Source organism: Pleurodeles waltl, chromosome 4_2 (assembly GCF_031143425.1).
Source record: "Pleurodeles waltl isolate 20211129_DDA chromosome 4_2, aPleWal1.hap1.20221129, whole genome shotgun sequence".
Classification (NCBI taxonomy): domain Eukaryota; kingdom Metazoa; phylum Chordata; class Amphibia; order Caudata; family Salamandridae; genus Pleurodeles; species Pleurodeles waltl.
The window spans coordinates 1,071,032,887-1,071,056,317 of record NC_090443.1 but is presented as its reverse complement, the minus strand read 5'-3'; the positions used below and the strand labels follow the sequence as shown (position 1 = coordinate 1,071,056,317).

At 48.2% G+C, this 23,431-nt stretch overlaps 1 protein-coding gene across 1 annotated transcript in view; it reads right to left on the bottom strand.

Annotated features, from left to right (window-relative positions):
- The window catches only part of LOC138294059 (uncharacterized), a 68,360-nt gene that overhangs the window by 5,750 nt on the left and 39,179 nt on the right, over positions 1-23,431 (bottom strand). The gene's annotated exons all lie outside the window — the stretch shown is intronic.

The window sequence follows — 23,431 nt, the reverse complement described above, 5'->3', positions numbered from 1 at the left end:
GATTTCAGTGTAGCCATTATGGAACTGTGGAGTTCATAACTGACAGACTCCCAAACTATATACTCTTTATGGCTACCCTGCACTTAAATTGTCTAAGGTTTGGCTTCATGCAACTATGCCCTCACCTGTGGTATAGTGCACCCTGCCTCAGGGCTGTAAGGCCTGCTAGAAGGGTGACTTACCTATGCCAGAGGCAGTGGGATGTGGGCATGGCACTCTAAGGGGAGTGCCATGTCGACTTAGTCATTTTCTCCCCACCAGCACATACAAACTGTGAGGCAGTGTGCATGTGCTGAGTGAGGGGTTCCCAGGGGGGGGGGGCATAAGACATGCTGCAGCCCCTAGAGACCTTCCCTGACATCAGGGCCCTTGGTACCAGGGTACCATTTACAAGGGACTTATCTGAGTGCCAGGGCTGTGCCAATTGTGGAAGCAAAGGTACAGTTTGGGGAAAGAACACTGGTGCTGGGGCCTGGTTAGCAGGGTCCCAGCACACTTTCAATCATAACTGGCATCAACAAAAGGCAAAACGTTAGGGGGTAACCATGCCAAGGAGGCATTTCCCTACAGTCCCAATAGCATGTCTATTAGAAATGTTTTTTACACAAGTGCCAATGGTACACAGAGTTGCTGGAGTGGGGTGCAGTAGGGCATACATCAATTATGCCATTTTTATAGATAATGTTGGCAAGAAGACACTCATAGGAGTTAAACCTATGACCTTGTTGAGCGGCGCAAAAAGTATGAAGGTAAACCCATTGGTAAACTATTGCAGGAGTTCATAATCCTGAGTACCAGGGAGTTAATACATGTTTTTGCTAGGTTGAAAGGGATGTGAGGATGGGTTGAGTAAATTCCATAGTCTGTATCTTGCTGCAGTTACTGTGTTGTTTATGCGGGATTCCATTTTCATTAAAGAGCTGAACAGAGCCCCAAAGTTTCTGTCCGAGGGGGTACATTTCAAAATGGCAGGAGTAAGGCAGATTAGATTTGTGTGAGGTTGAAAATATGAAGGCATTAGGGACTGGCCTGAGAGGCTCACCTTGTAGCATACCTACTTCAACAGGTGGGGAGACTGATTTCTGGAGGGTTTAGGAATCGTCCTTCCTTGTGAGGAAAGAGGCAGCCTTAACTGCTGGGAAAATACTACTAGGTTCGCATGTGGTCATTCTGTGGGTTTTTAGCTCCACGCAGAGATACGCAGATGAGACCTAGAAATGGGATAGGGCCTCTTGGGAAAGGTCTAATGATAGAAAGGACCCAGAGAAGGAGGTGGGAGTTTTACTTACAATTCCCCAATGGAGGAAAAAGGCAGAGCCTTTTAAGATAGACTGGGTATTTAAAGAGCAAAACCATGTCAGTGCACAAGATGATGCAGAGCTGATGGGGAGTATCCTGACCCAAGAGCTTTTTTCTGTCTCTTTCAGAGGATACGTTTCCCAGTGGAACTAAAATGTTTCAAATGTGTGGCTGGAGTCACATGGCACTAACCTGCTGTTAGAGAATTAAACCCAAACCCATGGAAGTTAAGAGTTGTTGTGGTTCTCTAAAGAGAGACCAAACACCTCCATACATCGGGAGCTCCGCGTCCTATGTGTGCCACTTTCCAATGTCTGTATCCGCGCAGGACACTTAAGGGGATCGGGTAGGGAGGGCCCCTCAAAGTGCATGTGGGCTGGTGGCCACCGTGCAGAAGGAGGGGCGGTTTCCAGCATCTGTCCTGCCTTCTCCGACAGGTCTCCTTGGCATGCTGGGATAACGCTTCATCTTGGGCACCTCTTATATTTCCCAGTCAATGATAGGGGTCCGCCAGTGTTGTTTAATATTGTATTTCCAATCTATTACAGCAATGGTAACTTCCTGGGTCATTTCCTTGCCTTCCAGGCCTTGTAAGGGTATTTAAGGGTGAGAGATTGGTGGAATGGTGTGTTGCAATTGTTTCTTGGACTCAGACGCGCTGCTAGTTAAGTTCAGTTGCTCTAACTAGTCCCATTTCCTGCCTTTGTTCCAGGCTTTTTTTTTTACCCTCTCCGCTAAAGTCCCACCCTTCTGGAATTTAGTTCTTTGGAGGTTTTTGTGCCATTCCACCTTTTCTCCACCAGAAGTGGTTTCCTTCCTTTGGCGTCCACTGCCAGTAGGTACCTCCATTGACAGGGTGGCTTCGGGAAGCGATCACCCATACTCAAAGCCACAGTCGCTCGCATCGGGACTCAGACTTTACAACCAGCGGTTGACACCCACATCTATGTCAAGTGGGACTAAAGGAGGTATCTAGTGTGGGACTTGTAAAGGGGCCACATGCTGCAGTCACCTGTGTTTATGTGGATATAAAGTTGATAGCCGAAGTTTTACCTCGGTTATCTCAACCACGGGTGCTAGGCACAAATATTCCTGCCTTCAAACAACTATTTTTCCCTTCAATTTCCTCCATGTCTGACTGGTAACATAGGGCCCTTTTTGTCCAAAACACTGTAGTATCCAACACAGAGGCCCCAAAATCAAAGACCAGCAGAAGACAAAGAAATGAAAAAAACCTGGCCTGTTACTTCAAGCTACACAACCAACTGAAGATTGATAACCGTGCCACGTTCAGAAAATAAAATAAGATTCCACTGTACCAAATGCCTTATGTCGAGCGAGGTCCCCTTCTCGTCACTATTTTCAGAAGTCAAAGGGTTAGTATATTGCATGGTACCTCAAACAGAACGAAAACCGCTTCGTGCACCTCAGGATTTCAGGAAGGCAGTGCTCCAACATGCACACTGTCACTTGATTGCTGGACACACGGTGGATGGCATTTTTACTAACCATCCAGATAAACAGCTGGAAGATATCCTTCCGACCAAATGGTCTGACCATATGGCGGTTGGGTTCAGCATCAAATACACTCTGGCAAATCCATCACTAAAAACCTAGGCCAGGCTAAGCTAGTACTGGCTTGCAATAAGATTGATAAGGGAGAGCTGATCAACATCCTAGAACGCTCCCAACCACCCTTCGTGGGTGACTCTAACATTGCTGCTAACCGCTACGAGGACTGGACTAATTCAGCAGCTAATGAACTGGTTCCTGCTAAATCCATCAAATGTTTCAGGATGCACCCAACTGCGCCATGTTTTTCCCCCAAATTTAGCGAAATTAAAAATAGCTGTAGGAAACAGGAGACAGTCTGGAGAAGTAATTACTGCATGGATGAAAAAATAAAATATAAACAGTTCAGAACTATAAAAACATGATTAAAGACGAAAAGACAACATTTTATACAGAAAAAACAAAATCAGTAGGGCAAAGAACTTGTCTCAGGAGGGCTGTGAGACTGTTCAGGAACTGCTATGCCGACCCTCTAGTATCGTGTTAACTCCCAGACAAAATCTCTGTAATAACCAAGCGGAGTTCTTTAAAAACAAGGTTGAGACTACTTATAGGGGTTTCGATTTCATCACAAATTCAAACACCCTCCGTACTGAGAACGTGCCTGTGGAGCTCAAGCCGCCAAAGCGCCTCAATGTCCCCCTCTCTAGTGAGCGAGTGCTAGATCTAATTAAACAGAGTAAATCTGGCCACCATCAGATCCCCGTCCACCTAAAACACAGAGATTGCAGCCAGTGACCCCTCCCCTCCCCTTACTTTATTACTTAATCACATTATTAATGTGGCCATTTTCCATTAGAATGGAAAAAGCCTGAATGTTGCCACTGCTTAAAAAATCTACATTGGATCCCAATAAAGAGAAGCACTACCGTCCCACTGCGCGTATCTACACACATGAATATTGTGGTCTCAGAATATCTCATACAGAATGAGTCTAGATGGAGCCCAGTTTGGCTTAAAAAAGGCTCGCAGTACCGAATCGGCAGAGGTAGTAGGTACAAAGGAAATGAGAAACATCATGGCCAATGGAGGCAAAGCTCTGGTGGTCACGTGAGACCTATCCGCAGCCTTTGATACAGTGAGCCTCTCTGTCCTGATGCAGAGATTAGTGGGGATAGGAATCAGTGGATTAGCATATGACCTTGAGTATTCCTTCCTTTCGAACAGAAAGTAATCTGTTACGTTAAGAGACTTCATCTCCAATCCCTTTTCTTTGCCACGCGTTGTCACGGGAGGGTCATTGCTGAGTCCAAACCTATTCAATATTTATGTGGCTCCCCTTGCAAAACTCCTAAGATCCTTTCCACCATCTCCTATGTGGATGACATACAAATTGTTGTGTCCATTAGTAGTAACATCGAGAAGGTGGCGCATCGGTTTAACACTTGTATGCGAGGTGTGGTTAGCTGAATGGGCAGCCACTGTCTCAAGATGAATGCTGAGAAAACCGAGGTACTCCTCTTTGATAGGGTAATCTCTTTTTGGAATGATACCCAGTGGCCACAGACTCTGGGACCTCTTCCCAGCCCAGTTCCCAAAGTGAGAAATCTCTGAGTAATTTTCAACTCCAAACTCGCTTTTACGGAACAGATAAACTTATCTCTACCTGCTTCAATCAGGTAAAAGCTATGTGGAAAATTCTGCCTTTTATTGCACCAGATTTACAGAAAAAAAGTTCTCATTCATCTCCCTGGTCTTATTAAGACTAGACTATTGCAATGCGCTTTATCTGGGTACGCAACAAGACTCTCTTAAGAAACTGCAGGTAGGGCAGAATGCAGCTGCACAGCTCACTAAAAGGATCAAGAAATTCAGCCCAGTTTTAAAAGCCCTAGAGAAGCTCCACTGGCTTCCAATAAAAAAAGAGAGAGGTTTTCAAGACATTATGGCCCTCATTACAACCCTGGCGGTAAATGCCGCTTCCCCCCGTGCAGAAGACCGCCGACATACCGCTGCAGCCGCGGAATTCCGCTACAGGTATTACGACGCACAGCTCGGAATCCGCCATAATACAGACACCCACACACTTCCGCCACACCAAAGGTCAGTGATAAACTGGCGATAATAAAACCCACACTGTCACGCCAACAGAAATACGCCCACACTATCACGACCCACGAACCAACGCGGCGGTCTTTCAACCGCGGTATTTCATTGGCAGTACACACCACCGCACTCAAAATACACACACATACAAAACACAACCACATTGGACAAATCGAAATACACACACCTGATACACATACACACACCACACCCACACACCCAATCCAATATAAAGCACACACCCACATCACCCACAAACCCTTACTACCAGAATTCTGAAACCACGCCAGAGAGAGACACCACCATAAACAACACCAGAATCCACAGACACACAACACCATCACTTACACAACATCCACGCACCTCAAACAACACACACCAACACATCCCCTCACACATCACAACACACACCACCTCACACATCACCCACACATCATGGCACCTCAACGACACCCCAGGTTCTCTGAGGAGGAGCTCAGGGTCATGGTGGAGGAAATCGTCCGGGTAGAGCCACAGCTATTCGGATCACAGGTGCAGCACACCTCCATTGGAAGGAAGATGGAGCTATGGCGAAGAATTGTTGACAGGGCCAATGCAGTGGGACAGCATCCAAGAACTAGGGATGAAATCAGAAAGAGGTGGAATGACCTACGGGAGAAGGTGCGTTCAGTGGTCTCCAGACACCTGATTGCTGTACAGAGGACTGACAGTGGACCCCCACCTCCTCCCCCACAACTAACAACATGGGAGGAGCAAGTCTTGGCAATACTGCATCCTGAGGGCCTCGCAGGAGTAGCAGGAGGACTGGAGTCTGGTAAGTCAAATCTTTACTACCTTATCCCCCCACCCTACCTGCATGCCATCACATACTCCCACCCTCACCCCCATCACTCCAAAACCTCACATATGTCCCACTATCACAACCCACCTATCCCAATACCAAGCCCTGCATGCAACACCAAAGCATGGACACCCATCACCAAAGCATGTCCACTACAGATACCCACATAGACCCCAAACCAAATATCACACAAGGACCAAGCGAAGAATGCAAGCACTGGAGTACAGGGTCACTCACCCATTGCACACGATGGCACACACAGATACAATAATCATGCCTTTACACCCCTGCAGGACCCCTACTCAACGTCACAGGACAGGAGGAACCAGACATATTCAGTCCCCCACAGAAGAGACCCACAGTGTTGATGGCAGCTCTGCACAACTGGATCAAGATGACCAGCCCGGCCCATCTGAGACCTCGGGACAGTCGGTTCCCCTGACACTGGCACAAGCCACCACAGAGCCTCCCCCCTCAGGAAACACCACCACAGCACCCACCCATTGGGCCCATACCTCTGTCCGCAGGACACGTCAAGCAGCAGTGTGTCCACCACTACAGGGAACCCAGGCAAACCCACCAACCCAAGAAAAACAGGGTCCTGGGGGCAGTGGGCACACGGTTCAGGGGACAGAGGCTCAGGAAAACAGGGAAGCTGGGAGGACTGCTGTGCTTATGTGGATATAAAGTTGATAGCCGGAGTTTTACCTCGGTTATCTCAACCACGGGTGCTAGGCACAAATATTCCTGCCTTCAAACAACTATTTTTCCCTTCAATTTCCTCCATGTCTGACTGGTAACATAGGGCCCTTTTTGTCCAAAAGACTGTAGTATCCAACACAGAGGCCCCAAAATCAAAGACCAGCAGAAGACAAAGAAATGAAAAAAACCTGGCCTGTTACTTCAAGCTACACAACCAACTGAAGATTGATAACCGTGCCACGTTCAGAAAATAAAATAAGATTCCACTGTACCAAATGCCTTATGTCGAGCGAGGTCCACTTCTCGTCACTATTTTCAGAAGTCAAAGGGTTAGTATATTGCATGGTACCTCAAACAGAACGAAAACCGCTTCGTGCACCTCAGGATTTCAGGAAGGCAGTGCTCCAACATGCACACTGTCACTTGATTGCTGGACATCAGCGACCACAGAAACGTCCTATTTTACTTGCCAGGAGTATATGCAGAGACCACTACACGCTGCCAGGAGTGACCACGTGCCAACTAAAGAATCCACGCTGCATAGGAAAAGTTCCTCTACTTCTGTTACCTACGAACAAAACATCACCCCAATCGACAGGCATGGGTATCAAGGGACCTCCTACACCATGGTGGATTATGCCACTTGTTACCCAGAGGAATTTCTGTTAAGAGAAATATCTGTGACTCACATTGAGGATGTTCTGTTGCCATTCATTGCTCACACAGGCCTCCCTGAGGAAAGCAATTTGTGACTATGCACAAACTTCATTTAAACAACTGTCATTTTCCTCATTTCAAACAAATTAAAACAGTGCACACCATCCTCAGACAGACAGGTTGGTTGAAAGAGATAACCAAATGATCAAACAGACGTTCCGAGAAGTGACCAGTGCAGTAAGAAAGAACTGGGGCAAAGCATTATCACTGGCCCTGTTTGTCCTCAGAAGTACCCTTAAATCTTTCACAGGATTTAGACTTCTGACCTGTGATCTGGAAGACTGACCTGAAATATTCTGGACAGGACACTAGAAGACTGGGAGGAAGAAGGGGAAGAGACATCTCTGATTTATTATGTCTGAGTAATAACGCTAGTGGGTAACAGGACTAGCATATGGTTTTAATCCTATCACCTACTTGGGAAAAGAAACTATTGCACAGTGGCACTGACCTTATAAAGTCAAGGAAGTTCTGGTACCCGTAATCTACAGCACGAACAACAAGATCTAAAACCCTCTCTACAGACCTATCACATTAATCTGCTTAAAAATGTAATAAAGAACAAGACTGTTTACTGAGCATTACAACTACAGCCGATTAATCAAAGGTAGATATGTTTTTTGCCAGCAACCCGACATTCTGGCAGAAAATGTTGAAAAAAGCACACCAACAGCACCTCAAATTGTGGATCTTCAGAGTTTGTTCTCACACTTAACATTTGTTTTCCAGATTTTCCTAGCATTTCCGCATTTATTGAACACAAAATAAACACAGCACCAGGTACTGTACTCTAGATACGACCGAATCCTATTCCAGAAGCCAGAAGGAAAGTTGAAGATCAGGACACTGAAAACATGCCAGCAATGGATATTTTTAAACTGTCCATCATGTCTTGGTCATGTCACCCTCTCCCCCTCAGACCAAGCAGGCTGCACACTTAAACTGCAAATTGCTGAACGCTCGCTGAGCGATCAAACATACATTTGAATTGTTTAATCATCTAGACTCAGATGATCCTGAAACTGTATTTCTAACAGAAACATGGGCGGAGAGTGTTTCTGGCCCTAACCTGGCCACACCATTACCCATCGGCTATAACAGTATCAGACTGGATCAGGAAGGAAAGCGAGGCAGGGGTTTAACCGTAATTTACCACGAGTGTCTCAACCTCACTGGAGATCCCATCCATTAAAGAGGGCTGTGAAGCTCTTTCCTTCAAATGCAAAGTGGATAATAACCCTGTGATTTAAAGACTATTAATATACAGACCCCAGGTCCTACAACGAAATTCTTGGAGGCTCTCAATGAGTTCCTTGAATCTAGCATTCAATGTTTGCATCACACTGTCAAAGGAGACTAACTTCCACTTGCAACACTTAAATAATAGAGATACTAAAATCTTGACTGGCAATCTCACAAGCTTACATTTTCCCAACTTGTTAACACCGCCACACCTTCTGCTGGACACACGGTGGATGGCATTTTTACTAACCATCCAGATAAACAGCTGGAAGATATCCTTCCGACCAAATGGTCTGACCATATGGCGGTTGGGTTCAGCATCAAATACACTCTGGCAAATCCATCACTAAAAACCTAGGCCAGGCTAAGCTAGTACTGGCTTGCAATAAGATTGATAAGGGAGAGCTGATCAACATCCTAGAACGCTCCCAACCACCCTTCGTGGGTGACTCTAACATTGCTGCTAACCGCTACGAGGACTGGACTAATTCAGCAGCTAATGAACTGGTTCCTGCTAAATCCATCAAATGTTTCAGGATGCACCCAACTGCGCCATGTTTTTCCCCCAAATTTAGCGAAATTAAAAATAGCTGTAGGAAACAGGAGACAGTCTGGAGAAGTAATTACTGCATGGATGAAAAAATAAAATATAAACAGTTCAGAACTATAAAAACATGATTAAAGACGAAAAGACAACATTTTATACAGAAAAAACAAAATCAGTAGGGCAAAGAACTTGTCTCAGGAGGGCTGTGAGACTGTTCAGGAACTGCTATGCCGACCCTCTAGTATCGTGTTAACTCCCAGACAAAATCTCTGTAATAACCAAGCGGAGTTCTTTAAAAACAAGGTTGAGACTACTTATAGGGGTTTCGATTTCATCACAAATTCAAACACCCTCCGTACTGAGAACGTGCCTGTGGAGCTCAAGCCGCCAAAGCGCCTCAATGTCCCCCTCTCTAGTGAGCGAGTGCTAGATCTAATTAAACAGAGTAAATCTGGCCACCATCAGATCCCCGTCCACCTAAAACACAGAGATTGCAGCCAGTGACCCCTCCCCTCCCCTTACTTTATTACTTAATCACATTATTAATGTGGGCATTTTCCATTAGAATGGAAAAAGCCTGAATGTTGCCACTGCTTAAAAAATCTACATTGGATCCCAATAAAGAGAAGCACTACCGTCCCACTGCGCGTATCTACACACATGAATATTGTGGTCTCAGAATATCTCATACAGAATGAGTCTAGATGGAGCCCAGTTTGGCTTAAAAAAGGCTCGCAGTACCGAATCGGCAGAGGTAGTAGGTACAAAGGAAATGAGAAACATCATGGCCAATGGAGGCAAAGCTCTGGTGGTCACGTGAGACCTATCCGCAGCCTTTGATACAGTGAGCCTCTCTGTCCTGATGCAGAGATTAGTGGGGATAGGAATCAGTGGATTAGCATATGACCTTGAGTATTCCTTCCTTTCGAACAGAAAGTAATCTGTTACGTTAAGAGACTTCATCTCCAATCCCTTTTCTTTGCCACGCGTTGTCACGGGAGGGTCATTGCTGAGTCCAAACCTATTCAATATTTATGTGGCTCCCCTTGCAAAACTCCTAAGATCCTTTCCACCATCTCCTATGTGGATGACATACAAATTGTTGTGTCCATTAGTAGTAACATCGAGAAGGTGGCGCATCGGTTTAACACTTGTATGCGAGGTGTGGTTAGCTGAATGGGCAGCCACTGTCTCAAGATGAATGCTGAGAAAACCGAGGTACTCCTCTTTGATAGGGTAATCTCTTTTTGGAATGATACCCAGTGGCCACAGACTCTGGGACCTCTTCCCAGCCCAGTTCCCAAAGTGAGAAATCTCTGAGTAATTTTCAACTCCAAACTCGCTTTTACGGAACAGATAAACTTATCTCTACCTGCTTCAATCAGGTAAAAGCTATGTGGAAAATTCTGCCTTTTATTGCACCAGATTTACAGAAAAAAAGTTCTCATTCATCTCCCTGGTCTTATTAAGACTAGACTATTGCAATGCGCTTTATCTGGGTACGCAACAAGACTCTCTTAAGAAACTGCAGGTAGGGCAGAATGCAGCTGCACAGCTCACTAAAAGGATCAAGAAATTCAGCCCAGTTTTAAAAGCCCTAGAGAAGCTCCACTGGCTTCCAATAAAAAAAGAGAGAGGTTTTCAAGACATTATGGCCCTCATTACAACCCTGGCGGTAAATGCCGCTTCCCCCCGTGCAGAAGACCGCCGACATACCGCTGCAGCCGCGGAATTCCGCTACAGGTATTACGACGCACAGCTCGGAATCCGCCATAATACAGACACCCACACACTTCCGCCACACCAAAGGTCAGTGATAAACTGGCGATAATAAAACCCACACTGTCACGCCAACAGAAATACGCCCACACTATCACGACCCACGAACCAACGCAGCGGTCTTTCAACCGCGGTATTCCATTGGCAGTACACACCGCCGCACTCAAAATACACACACATACAAAACACAACCACATTGGACAAATCGAAATACACACACCTGATACACATACACACACCACACCCACACACCCAATCCAATATAAAGCACACACCCACATCACCCACAAACCCTTACTACCAGAATTCTGAAACCACGCCAGAGAGAGACACCACCATAAACAACACCAGAATCCACAGACACACAACACCATCACTTACACAACATCCACGCACCTCAAACAACACACACCAACACATCCCCTCACACATCACAACACACACCACCTCACACATCACCCACACATCATGGCACCTCAACGACACCCCAGGTTCTCTGAGGAGGAGCTCAGGGTCATGGTGGAGGAAATCGTCCGGGTAGAGCCACAGCTATTCGGATCACAGGTGCAGCACACCTCCATTGGAAGGAAGATGGAGCTATGGCGAAGAATTGTTGACAGGGTCAATGCAGTGGGACAGCATCCAAGAACTAGGGATGAAATCAGAAAAAGGTGGAATGACCTACGGGAGAAGGTGCGTTCAGTGGTCTCCAGACACCTGATTGCTGTACAGAGGACTGACAGTGGACCCCCACCTCCTCCCCCACAACTAACAACATGGGAGGAGCAAGTCTTGGCAATACTGCATCCTGAGGGCCTCGCAGGAGTAGCAGGAGGACTGGAGTCTGGTAAGTCAAATCTTTACTACCTTATCCCCCCACCCTACCTGCATGCCATCATACTCCCACCCTCACCCCCATCACTCCAAAACCTCACATATGTCCCACTATCACAACCCACCTATCCCAATACCAAGCCCTGCATGCAACACCAAAGCATGGACACCCATCACCAAAGCATGTCCACTACAGATACCCACATAGACCCCAAACCAAATATCACACAAGGACCAAGCGAAGAATGCAAGCACTGGAGTACAGGGTCACTCACCCATTGCACACGATGGCACACACAGATACAATAATCATGCCTTTACACCCCTGCAGGACCCCTACTCAACGTCACAGGACAGGAGGAACCAGACATATTCAGTCCCCCACAGAAGAGACCCACAGTGTTGATGGCAGCTCTGCACAACTGGATCAAGATGACCAGCCCGGCCCATCTGAGACCTCGGGACAGTCGGTTCCCCTGACACTGGCACAAGCCACCACAGAGCCTCCCCCCTCAGGAAACACCACCACAGCACCCACCCATTGGGCCCATACCTCTGTCCGCAGGACACGTCAAGCAGCAGTGTGTCCACCACTACAGGGAACCCAGGCAAACCCACCAACCCAAGAAAAACAGGGTCCTGGGGGCAGTGGGCACACGGTTCAGGGGACAGAGGCTCAGGAAAACAGGGAAGCTGGGAGGACTGCTGTGCGACAGGGGGAGGACAGGCCCAGGGAACCCACTCTCCACGAGGCACTCTCCAACATCATGGGAGCTTACCATCATTCCCAGGAGACGACGGCAACGGTACTGGCCAAGTTTCAGGAGACCCAGCGGCTGCAGGAGGAACACTATCTGGGGATCAGGGAGGACCTGAAGTCCATTAACACCACCCTGGTCACCATTGTAGGGGTGCTGCAAGACCTTGTCAACACCAGGAGGGGCACTGTGGCACACCAAGGGGCCCCTGACACTAGCCTGGACAATGAACAGCCCTGCACCTCCGCCGCCACTAGTGGACAGCAGGCACCGCCACAGGAACACGACACCAGCACACCACCCCCTGCAGATGGAGAACCACCCCGCAAACGGTCCCTGAGATCCAGGAACAAGACTGAGAACATTGCCAAGACCCCTGCCAGGAAAAGAGACCCCCCTGAATGTCACCCTTCTGTCCCACTTTGTCACCCTGTCCATCCTTCCACTGCCATTGCTCCACTTCCTATGCCCCTTTGGACAATGCACCTGTGAAACAAATAGACTGGACTCTGCCATGGACATTCCTCATCCATACCCCCTGCACATTTTACAACCCCTCTACGTATTTGCACAGAAATAAACACACATCAATCACAAAACAATCTGGAGTCAGTCTGTGCTTTCACAAACGTGTAATTGCAATAACCATGGAATATAGCAATGTCAATTTACTTGTGCACATACCGATGTAACACAGCTGTAGGCCTGGAGGAAATATAGCAGAGGGCACAAAGTGGGACCCACATCTGTGAAATGGAAAGGCAAAGTGACAAGTCAGTGTCCATACACTGAGTGCAAATGACAGACGTATGCTAGCTCCAATGAGAGTATGAAATATGGGAGGCAGTGACATATTACCTGTGCCTCACTGGAAGTATTGCATGATTATGTTGTTTATGTTGTCGATATCCTCTTCTTCTGCTTCCTCTTCTTCACTGTCCACAGGCTCCACAGCTGCCACAAGACCACCAGCTGGCCCATCCTCCTGCAGAAAAGGCACCTGGCGTCGCAAAGCCAGGCTGTGCAGCATACAGCAGGCCACGATGATCCGGCCCACCTTCTTTGGTGAGTAGTAGAGAGAATCACCTGTCATATGGAGGCACCGGAATCTGGCCTTCAGGAGGCCGAAGGTTCGTTCAATCACCCTCCTAGTTCGCCCATGAGCCTCATTGTAGCGTTCCTCTGCCCTAGTCCTGGGATTCCTCACTGGGGTCAGTAGCCATGACAGGTTGGGTTAACCAGAGTCACCTGCAAATATTGAGGGACAACTGTTAGACACACACTAACCCTTAGGGACAACCCCATACCCAGACACCTATTCACACTGTATAGGGTCCTTGGCCTCACCTATTAGCCACACACGGTGCCTCTGGAATTGCCCCATCACATATGGATGCTGCTATTCCTCAAAATGTAAGCGTCATGCACTGAGCCAGGAAACTTGGCATTCACATGGGAGATGTACTGGTCTGCCAAACACAACATCTGCACATTCATAGAATGGGAGCTCTTCTGGTTTCTGTACACCTGTTTACTCCTGCGGGGGGTACCAATGCCACATGTGTCCCATCAATGGCACCAATGATGTTGGGGATATGTCCCAGGGCATAGAAGTCACTTTTCACTGTGGGCAAATCCTCCACCTGAGGGAACACGATATAGCTGCGCATGTGTTTCAGCAAAGCAGACAACACTCTGGACAACAGGTTAGAGAACAATGTTTGGGACATCCCTGATGCAATGACCACTGTTGTTTGAAAGGAGCCACTTGCCAGGAAATGGAATACTGACAGGTATCCCTGTGGGATGGCGGATAGCTGACATCAGGTCTGGCTCCAACTGGGCACACAGTTCCTGGATTGTTGCACGATCAAGTCTGTAGGTGACTATGATGTGTCTCTCTTCCATTGTCGACAGGTCCGCCAGCGGTCTGTACACCGGAGGATGCCGCCATCTCATCATCTGCCCCAGCAGACGTGCCCTATGGAGGAGAACAGCGAGCAGAGAGTCATCCAACACCGAGGTATCACAAAATGACATTTGCACACATTTATAAATCCGCAATGTGCCTGTAACTGTTTGTATTCAAGGCCTACATTGGTGTGACGCAGTTATTATTAATGCCATGTGGCAACCTGAAATGGCGGCTGCCTGACCTGTAAGGTGGGACAAGGGGATATGAGGTAACTGCGCTGACGTTCTACACCGTCGTGGTCGAAGACCAAGGCGCAATTCTGCATTGGTTAACATTGGGCCCTATGGGTCTGAGGAGCCAATAACAATGTACGCCGGCGGTGACGGTATGCACCGCCTCGGACGTGACCACCATTTTCCATCACTTGAAACCTGACCTTCAATAGGAGAGGACCTACACTGCAAGTGCTGCTGTGACCTGTGTCTGGAAGTGACAATGGCTACAGTGTCTGGGGAAAGGGCCCCGGCCTTCACTTCGGAGGAGTTGGAGAAACTAGTGGATGGGGTCCTCCCCCAGTACACGCAACTGTAGGGTCCTCCAGACAGACAGTTAAGTACACTGTGAGCATGCTGCATGGGCAATGCCTGTTTGGAGTGGTGTGGATGGAAGATACATGGGGGGTGGGGGCTGAGGCCTGCATGTGCGAATGGTGAGAGTGTATGTGCGTCAGGGCAAGGGTGGGAACGGGGGCCAATGAGTATGACGGTCCGGACGGGTAAAGATTTTCCTTTCCCCCTGTACTATTCCTCTAGGTCAGCGCCCACCAGAAGAAGGCTATTTGGCTTGCCATCGCCAAAGACGTCCGGACCCTGGGGGTCCACCACAGATGGAGCACCCACTGCCGTAAAAGATGGGAGGACCTGTGCCGCTGGAGCAAGAAGACGGTGGAGGCCCAGCTGGGGATGGCCTCCCAACGTGGGAGGGGTGCCCGTCACACCATGACCCCCCTGATGTTCCAGATCCTGGCAGTGGCGTATCTGGAGTTGGGTGGGTGCTTGAGGGCATCACAGCAGCCACAAGGGGGTGAGTAGACTTTCATTCATCTGACTCTGCGCGCATTACGAGGTGTCTGGGTGGGGGAGGTGGGCAGTGGGTTCCCCTAGGCCAGGGCGATCTTGGTAGGCAAGGTCCCTTGTGAGGAAGGCTACGTGGCACCCCAACCCCAATAGTGGTTAGAGCCATCTACACCTAGTCAGGCTCCTGTGACTTCCAGGTGTGCAGCAATCGGGCTTAGGCCTTGTATCCCATGGGCGTGTGATTAATTTAGGAACTATAAGTGCATGGTGTATTGCAGAGGGCTGCTGTGCCTGTTGTGTCCACCAACGGTAGTGGTGTTGCATGCACTGAACATGTCTTTCTCCTGTCTTCCACCCCCTTTTTTGTGGTCTCCCTGTTCTTGTGTGCAATAGCATCATCAGGCGGAGGAACACTGGCACCACAGCAGGAAGGAGCTGCATCCCACTTGGCCCTGGCGGGTGAAGCAACGGAGTCTGAGGCCACTAATGGGACCGAGGGCGAGGGGAGCTCCACGGCGGGGACAGGAGCAGAGACCAGTGACAGCGACTCCTCCTCTGATTGGAGCTCCCTTGCGGGGGCGGGCCCCTCTGTGTCCACCGCATCAACAGGTACAGCCGCCACACCCCCTACCAGCACCGCCCTCCCAGCAGCCCCTCAGCGTGTGTCCCGTGCCCACTCACCCAGGAGGGTGGGCATCTCCTTCGCCCCAGGCACCTCAGGCCCTGCCCCCGGTCAGCCCTGCTGCCCTCAGTGAGGAGGCTATTGACCTCCTGAGATCCCTCACTGTTGGGCAGTCTACCATTCTGAATGCCATCCAGGGTGTTGAGAGGCATTTGCAACAAACAAATGCATACCTGGAGGGCATTCTTTCTGGCCAGGCAGCCCAACAGAGAGCATTTCAGGCTCTGGCCTCAGCACTGATGGCAGCCTTTGTCCCTGTGTCCAGCCTCCCCCCTCCAACCTCCTCCACCCAGACCCAATCCCCTGTACCTCAGTCTATCCCAAGCACACCATCAGACCAGCATGCACACACATCAACACACAAGAGTGGCTCACGCAAACATAAGCACCACACATCCCACAGGAACACACACAAGCATCATACCCATGCACACATACCAACATCCACTTCCTCCACTGTGTCCCCCTCCTCCACGTCTCCCTCCTCCCTCCCAGTCTCATCTCCACTCACACCTGCATGCACTACATCCTCAGCCACTACCTCCATCACCAGCACGCCCATCACCACACACCGCTCACGTGCACTCACCACCCCCACTACCTTTCACACATCCCCAGTGTCCTCTCCCAGTGTGTCAGTGAGCCCTCCTCCCAAAGTACACAAACGCAGGCACACACCCACCCAACAGCCATTCACCGCACGACAGCCTCCAGCTCATGCACTCTCACCCAAATTCAGCAGACGTACAACTCCTACAACCACTACCCCTTCCTCCACTCCCAAAACCCCTTCATCTACCCGTCCCAGTGTGTTTAAAAAACTTTTCCTGTCAAACCTTGACCTCTTCCCTTCACCTCCCCCCTGTCCTTCCCCTAGGGCCAGGCTTTCCAGGTCCCAGCCCAGCACCTCAGCCACCACATCCCCAGGCACAGTGGTGCCAGCAACTGCAGGATCATGGAGTGCGCCAACCATCAGGGCTGCCAGTGTGCCACGGAGCGAGGGCAAGGATATTTCGCCACCTGCCAAGGTTAAAAAGGTGCCCACATCCCGGAGGGAGAAGCCGAAAACACCTACCACCAAGGGGTCAGTGAAAATTAAAGGGGATAGTGGCAAGACAACTGCGCCACCATCAAAAGTGGGGAAGGGCCAAAAACTGAAGGGCAGGTCAGGAAAGTGCATGGTGGCACGTACTGAGGGACCAGTGTCACACCTTCTGTCCATTCAGCTGTGCCAGCTGATGGTTCCCTTGGTACAGGTGCCACCCCAGGAGAGGTTTCTCCTACCACATGAATGGTATCCTGAATGGCAGGGTGGGTAGGGGGATACTGTGATGCCCTTTTTACCTGTTGTTGGAGAAGGATCCTGAGTTTTCAGGCCTGTTCCTCTCCTTTGCGCTTTTTCGTTTCAGATGAAATGAGAGGAAGCAGTTCCTCAGGGATACCCAGCATGGCTGCATGGGTATGAAACTCTACCTCAGCCCAACCTGAGGTCTCTAGGTCATTACCTTAGAGACAGTCTACAGGTAAGCTAGGTGACACTACCACCTGCTTAGGGCCAGTAACTCCACCCAAACTAAGCTGAACTATAGTTAATGGAAGAAACTTAGTGGAGTTATGGACATCAATAATTTTGTACCGTTGTCCAATGATGTGTTGTTCAGGAGACACTAGGTTTTCAGTCACCAAAGTGATACTGGCACCTGTGTCCCTGTAGGCCTGGGCCTCCACACCATTTATTGAAACTGTCTGCCTGTACTTATCCATTGTAAGGGGACAAGCAGCCAGCGTGGCAAGGCCAATGCCACCAGGTGTGACAGAAATTGTCTTGGGACTGACTACCCCAGTTTCTATGATGGACCCATAAGTGAACCCAACTACACCCTTACTTTGACTGTTGCCAGCAGTCCCACCACTAGTACCACTACTGCTAGGGGCACTAGAGTTTGATGTATTAGTGGTGGTAGGCTCAGGGGGTTTACCTGGACAGGACACATCCCCTGGCCTATGGCCTTTATTTTTACACACAAAGCACCAAGGCTTTGTAATGTGTGTATGTTGTGAAGAAGAGGAAGAATTTGATTTATCCCCACCCCCTGAACAGTGTTTAGGATTTGAGGAAGGATCTTTGGTTTTACCCTTATCCCCATGCTTATCCTGAGATTTCTCACCATCTTTCTTCTTGCCATCCTTGTCACCCCCTGTATGAACATTTCTGTTCACTCTTGTTCTGACCCATTTGTCTGCCTTCTTTCCCAATTCTTGGGGAGAGGTCATATCAGAGACCACAAGGTATTGGTATAACAAGTCAGACACACAGTTATTCAGAATATGCTCTCTCAGAATAAGATTATACAGGTGTTCATAGTCAGATATTTTACTGCCATGTAACCACCCCTCCAAGGCCTCCACTGAACAGTCCACAAAGTCTGTCCAGTCTTGAGAGGACTCTTTTCTGGTGTCTCTGAACTTAATCCTGTATTGTTCAGTGGTTAAGCCAAATCCATCCAAGAGTGCATCCTTCAATACTGTGAAATTGTTAGTTTCACTTTCTCTAACAGTAAGGAGCCTATCCCTACCCTTTCCATTGAAAGATAGCCACAATATAGCAGCCCACTGCCTTTGAGTGCCCCCCTGTACCATACAGGCCCTCTCAAGTGCGGCAAACCACTTGTTGATGTCATCCCCCTCCTTGTAAGGGGGGACTATCTTGTGCAGATTCCTGGAATCATGCTCTCTAACAGGATTACAATCAGGAATACTGCTGCTGCCACCATGGGGTCCTAACCCCAACCTCTGTCGTTCCTTCTCAATGTCTAGGGATTCCCTATCTAAGGCCAGCTGTTGCTGTTTAAGCTTCAGTCTGGTCTCTTAAACCCTCAACTTTTTGAGTTCCCTTTCTAACAAGTTATCCTCAGGGTGGGTGGGCTGGGAATGCTTTGACACAGAAGACAAGTTGGAAACTACAGAGGGGGATCTGTCCCTAACTGTCTGGATCCTGGTAACTTGGCCTCTAGGAATAAAGGATGCCCTACTGTGATGGGAACTCCATTACTACCAACATTACTGGGTCTCCTGCTAGGGGGCAGACCCTGTTCAGAACCCTACCCACCTTCCTCAAGGTGTTCCTCTGAGTCAGATTGGGAAGCTTCTATTAACCTCTCATCTGATGGGCCTGCTTGGGACTCATCACCTACTATCAGCATGTTAAACAGAAACTCTTTTGTAGGGTTCTTTCCTATCACTAAACCTCTATCTAAGCAGAGACTCCTTGGGCTCTTGTAATTCAAATTGTCATAAGGTGTATTGACAGTTTTAAGAGCTGAATCTACCACAGACATGATAGCAAAAGGTTTAGAGATAGTGAGAAGGAAGAAAAAGTTTCAGAACTTTTTAAAGAACAGAGAAAAAACTTGTTCTAACTTTTAGAAAACTTTTAGAAGTTTTAGGAAACTTTTCAGAACTTTGTAAAAAGTTTTAGAGAGGAAAAGCAAAACTTTTTGGTTAAGTCTACATACACTGAACTGTTTTGTATATGATTCTCTTTTGAAAAGTACACAATGACAAAGTGGTAAGTAGTTACAAGTACTTATCTCACTGCTGCACAACCAATGTAGGAGGCTGACCTGGCTTGTAGTGGGTACCAAAGGTACTTACACCTTGTGGCAGGTCCAGTTATCCCTTATTAGTAGAGAAGAGGTGTTTCTAGCAGCTTAGGCTGATAGAAGGTAGCTATGGCAAAGCAGCTTACGCTGAACTAGGAAACATGCAAAGCTCCTACTATACCACTTATATCATATGCACAATATCATAAGAAAACACAATACACAGAGTTACTAAAAATAAAGGTACTTTATTTTTATGACAATATGCCAAAAGTATCTCAGTGAGTACCCTCAGTATGAGGATAGTAAATATACACAGGATGTATGTACACAATACCAAAAATATGCAGTAATAGCAATAGAAAGCAATGCAAGCAATGTACAGTCACAATAGATTGCAATGAGAGCACATAGGTATAGGGGCAACACAAACCATATACTCCGGAATGCGAATAACGTATGGACCCCAAACCTATGTGAGCTCGTAGAGGGTCGCTGGGACTGTAAGAAAACAGTGAGGGTTAGAAAAATAGACCACCCCAAGACCCTGAAAATGTGGATTATTTGTTTCATACTGTGGGAATGGCCCTTGCACAGCAGGGACCAGGAGAGCTATATTGGAAGATGAGAAGCTGAGCGCATTAGGGACTGACCTAAGAAGGTTTGGCAGAAGGACGGTTAATGATGGCATGAGTAGATCCCAGTACCCCTGGACCAAGTATGACAGCCAGCCATTTATAGACAACTGGACCTACACAGGCCATGCCACCTTGTCAGAGCCCAAGAGGGAGACAGGTAGAAAACTGCATTTTATATGAAATACAAGTTCTACAAATATTTCATGGCTCTGAACGGCTCCCGCAGTGTTGAGGTTTTCATCAATGAGGTCCTTCTGGTCTTTGTTGATATGCGTAGTTGCCCACATAGATGAAAATGTCATCTACTCGAATACTGAAACTGTGGAAGGGCGCAGGCTGTTCTTCAGCGTCCACCTTACCACCACCTTTTCGCTAAGCTTGAACACTATTTTCCACATAACAAATGCTGAATATCTACATCGATTCAATGTCCTGGGATGTATACAAATGTACCAAAAGGTTTTCTAAACACCATTTACTGCGAATTTCCATACCTTTGTTTCCTTTGCAACCAGTCTCCTGCAGAAAGGAGATTTATTTTCTTGCACCTCAGAAGCAGAAGCCACCTTCCAAAGGCGACCTCATTGACCATTCTCAGAAATCCAGATTCTGAACATACATATATGGTGAAGACTGACGCTTCTCGATTTGTGATCAGTGGAGTATTGTCCCACCATAATAAAGGTAACCGCAGCCAATTAACCCTCTAAGATAACTTGGAAGGTTTTGTGCAACCATCTATCGCTTAATTCAGATACTTTCGTCGCAATTCAGTAAGTAAGTAATCTTTACTTGCATCAATTAATATTAACCCTTGCAATAAATATGTACATACATTCAGGTTAAAAAACATAGAATAAAAGAGAATACTAATAATAAAATGACGTCAACATGCCTCCAGACACAACCGGCTAACAAGGTTAACACATTATAAGCACAGACACACCAGCTTTGGGAATTATTTTTAAAGTCAAGTAAACGCTAGGGTTGCCTGAGGATACGGTGTAGAAGCTCTTCCAGGGTGAGCGGCTGGCCCCAGCCGGCTAGATGGCTTAATAACATCATGGGCACATGTACACCAGCTCGGACCAGTCTTACAAAGTGCTCTTGTAAAGGGTTGTATGATACAACCACGTATGCCTAAACCACACGGTCTGAACCACGACCACATCTTTACCACACATGCCTTTAGAATGAATTTCGTTATAAAAGCATAATTGCTGAAGGAATGTGTGTGGTAAATTGCCACCACAGCCCCCCTGCCCTCCCTCTAACACCCAAGGACCCAGCCCTGCAAACCACCCCCCCCCCAGCCCTTAAATCTACCCCCGACGCCCTGAACCCAAAAATCTGGCCTCCACCCTTAAAACTACTTCTTCCCCTTCCCCCACCCTGAGGCTCAAAATCCTGGCCTCTGCCAAAAACTACCCCAACCCCAGCCTTCCTGCCCTGAGCCTTAAAACTGATCTACACCCCTGAAAACTGCCCCTTGACCTCGAGCCCTAAAACCCAGCCCCAGCCCTTAAAACTACCCCAACCCCACAAGCCCTAAAGCGGACCCTGCCCTGGCCTTAAAACTACCCGGAGCCCTAAGACCGACCTCACCCTGCTCTTAAAACTACCCCATTCCCTTCCCTCTGCCCTGAGGCCTAAAACAGTGCCCCTGCCAAAAACTACCCTGACCCCAAGCCCCCTGCACTGAGCCCTAAAAGTGACACCACCCCTGAAAACTGCCCCATCCCCCCAGCTCTGAGCCCTAAAACCCAGCCCTTAAAACTTCCACAGTCATGAGCCCTAAACCTGACCCCCCACCCTTAGAATATCGACCCCCATACCGAGTCCTAAAACCAACCCCACCCTACCTTTGAAACTACCCATTCTTCTCCCCCTACCCTGAGGCCTAAAACCCTGCCAAAAACTACCCCAACAGCCAGTGAGCCCTAAACTGTCCCCCCCTCCACCAACCCAGCCATAAACCCAGACCTAACCCCACTCACCTGGTCACACCTGGAGCTTCCTCTCCTGATCATTTCTCTTCTCCTCGCGCCAATCCGGACAGCTAGACTGTATTTATAAAGCACATTCCGGCCATAGCATCGAAGCGCTGAGAGCATAGTAGAGCAGATGAATCCCTAAGAGGCACGTGGATCAGCGAGACAGGCATGTGAAGCCCACACTAGCTAGACAAGAGCAAGGTTTTTACCTCTTCTGGAGTGAGTGTCTTCTTTCCAAATTGGCAGCGGAAGAGTGTAGGAAAGTACCATCTTGCCTGGCATGTTACCCCCATATTTCACTGTATATATGTTGTTTTAGTTGTATGTGTCACTGGGACCCTGCCAGCCAGGGCCCCAGTGCTCATAAGTGTGCCCTGTATGTGTTACCTGTGTTATGACTAACTGTCTCACTGAGGCTCTGCTATCCAGAACCTCAGTGGTTATGCTCTCTCATTTCTTTCCAAATTGTCACTAACAGGCTAGTGACCAATTTCACCAATTTACATTGGCATACTGGAACACCCTTATAATTACCTAGTATATGGTACTGAGGTACCCAGGGTATTGGGGTTCCAGGAGATACCTATGGGCTGCAGCATTTCTTTTGCCACCCATAGGGAGCTCTGACAATTCCTACACAGGCCTGCCCTTGCAGCCTGAGTGAAATAACGTCCACGTTATTTCACAGCCATTTACCACTGCACTTAAGTAACTTATAAGTCACCTATATGTCTAACCTTTACCTGGTAAAGGTTGGGTGCTAAGTTACTTAGTGTGTGGGCACCCTGGCACTAGCCAAGGTGCCCCCACATTGTTCAGGGCAAATTCCCCGGACTTTGTGAGTGCAGGGACACCATCACATGCGTGCACTATACATAGGTCAATACCTATGTGTAGCTTCACAATGGTAACTCCGAATATGGCCATGTAACATGTCTAAGCTAAGATCATGGAATTGCCCCCTCTATGCCATCCTGGCATTGTTGGCACAATCCCATGATCCCACGGGTCTGTAGCTCAGACCTGGGTACTGCCAAACTGCCTTTTCAGAGGTTTCACTGCAGCTGCTGCCAACCCCTCAGACAGGTTTCTGCCCTCCTGGGGTCCAGCCAGGCTTGGCCCAGGAAAGCAGAACAAAGGACTTCCTCAGAGAGAGGGTGTTACACCCTCTCCCTTTGGAAAAAGGT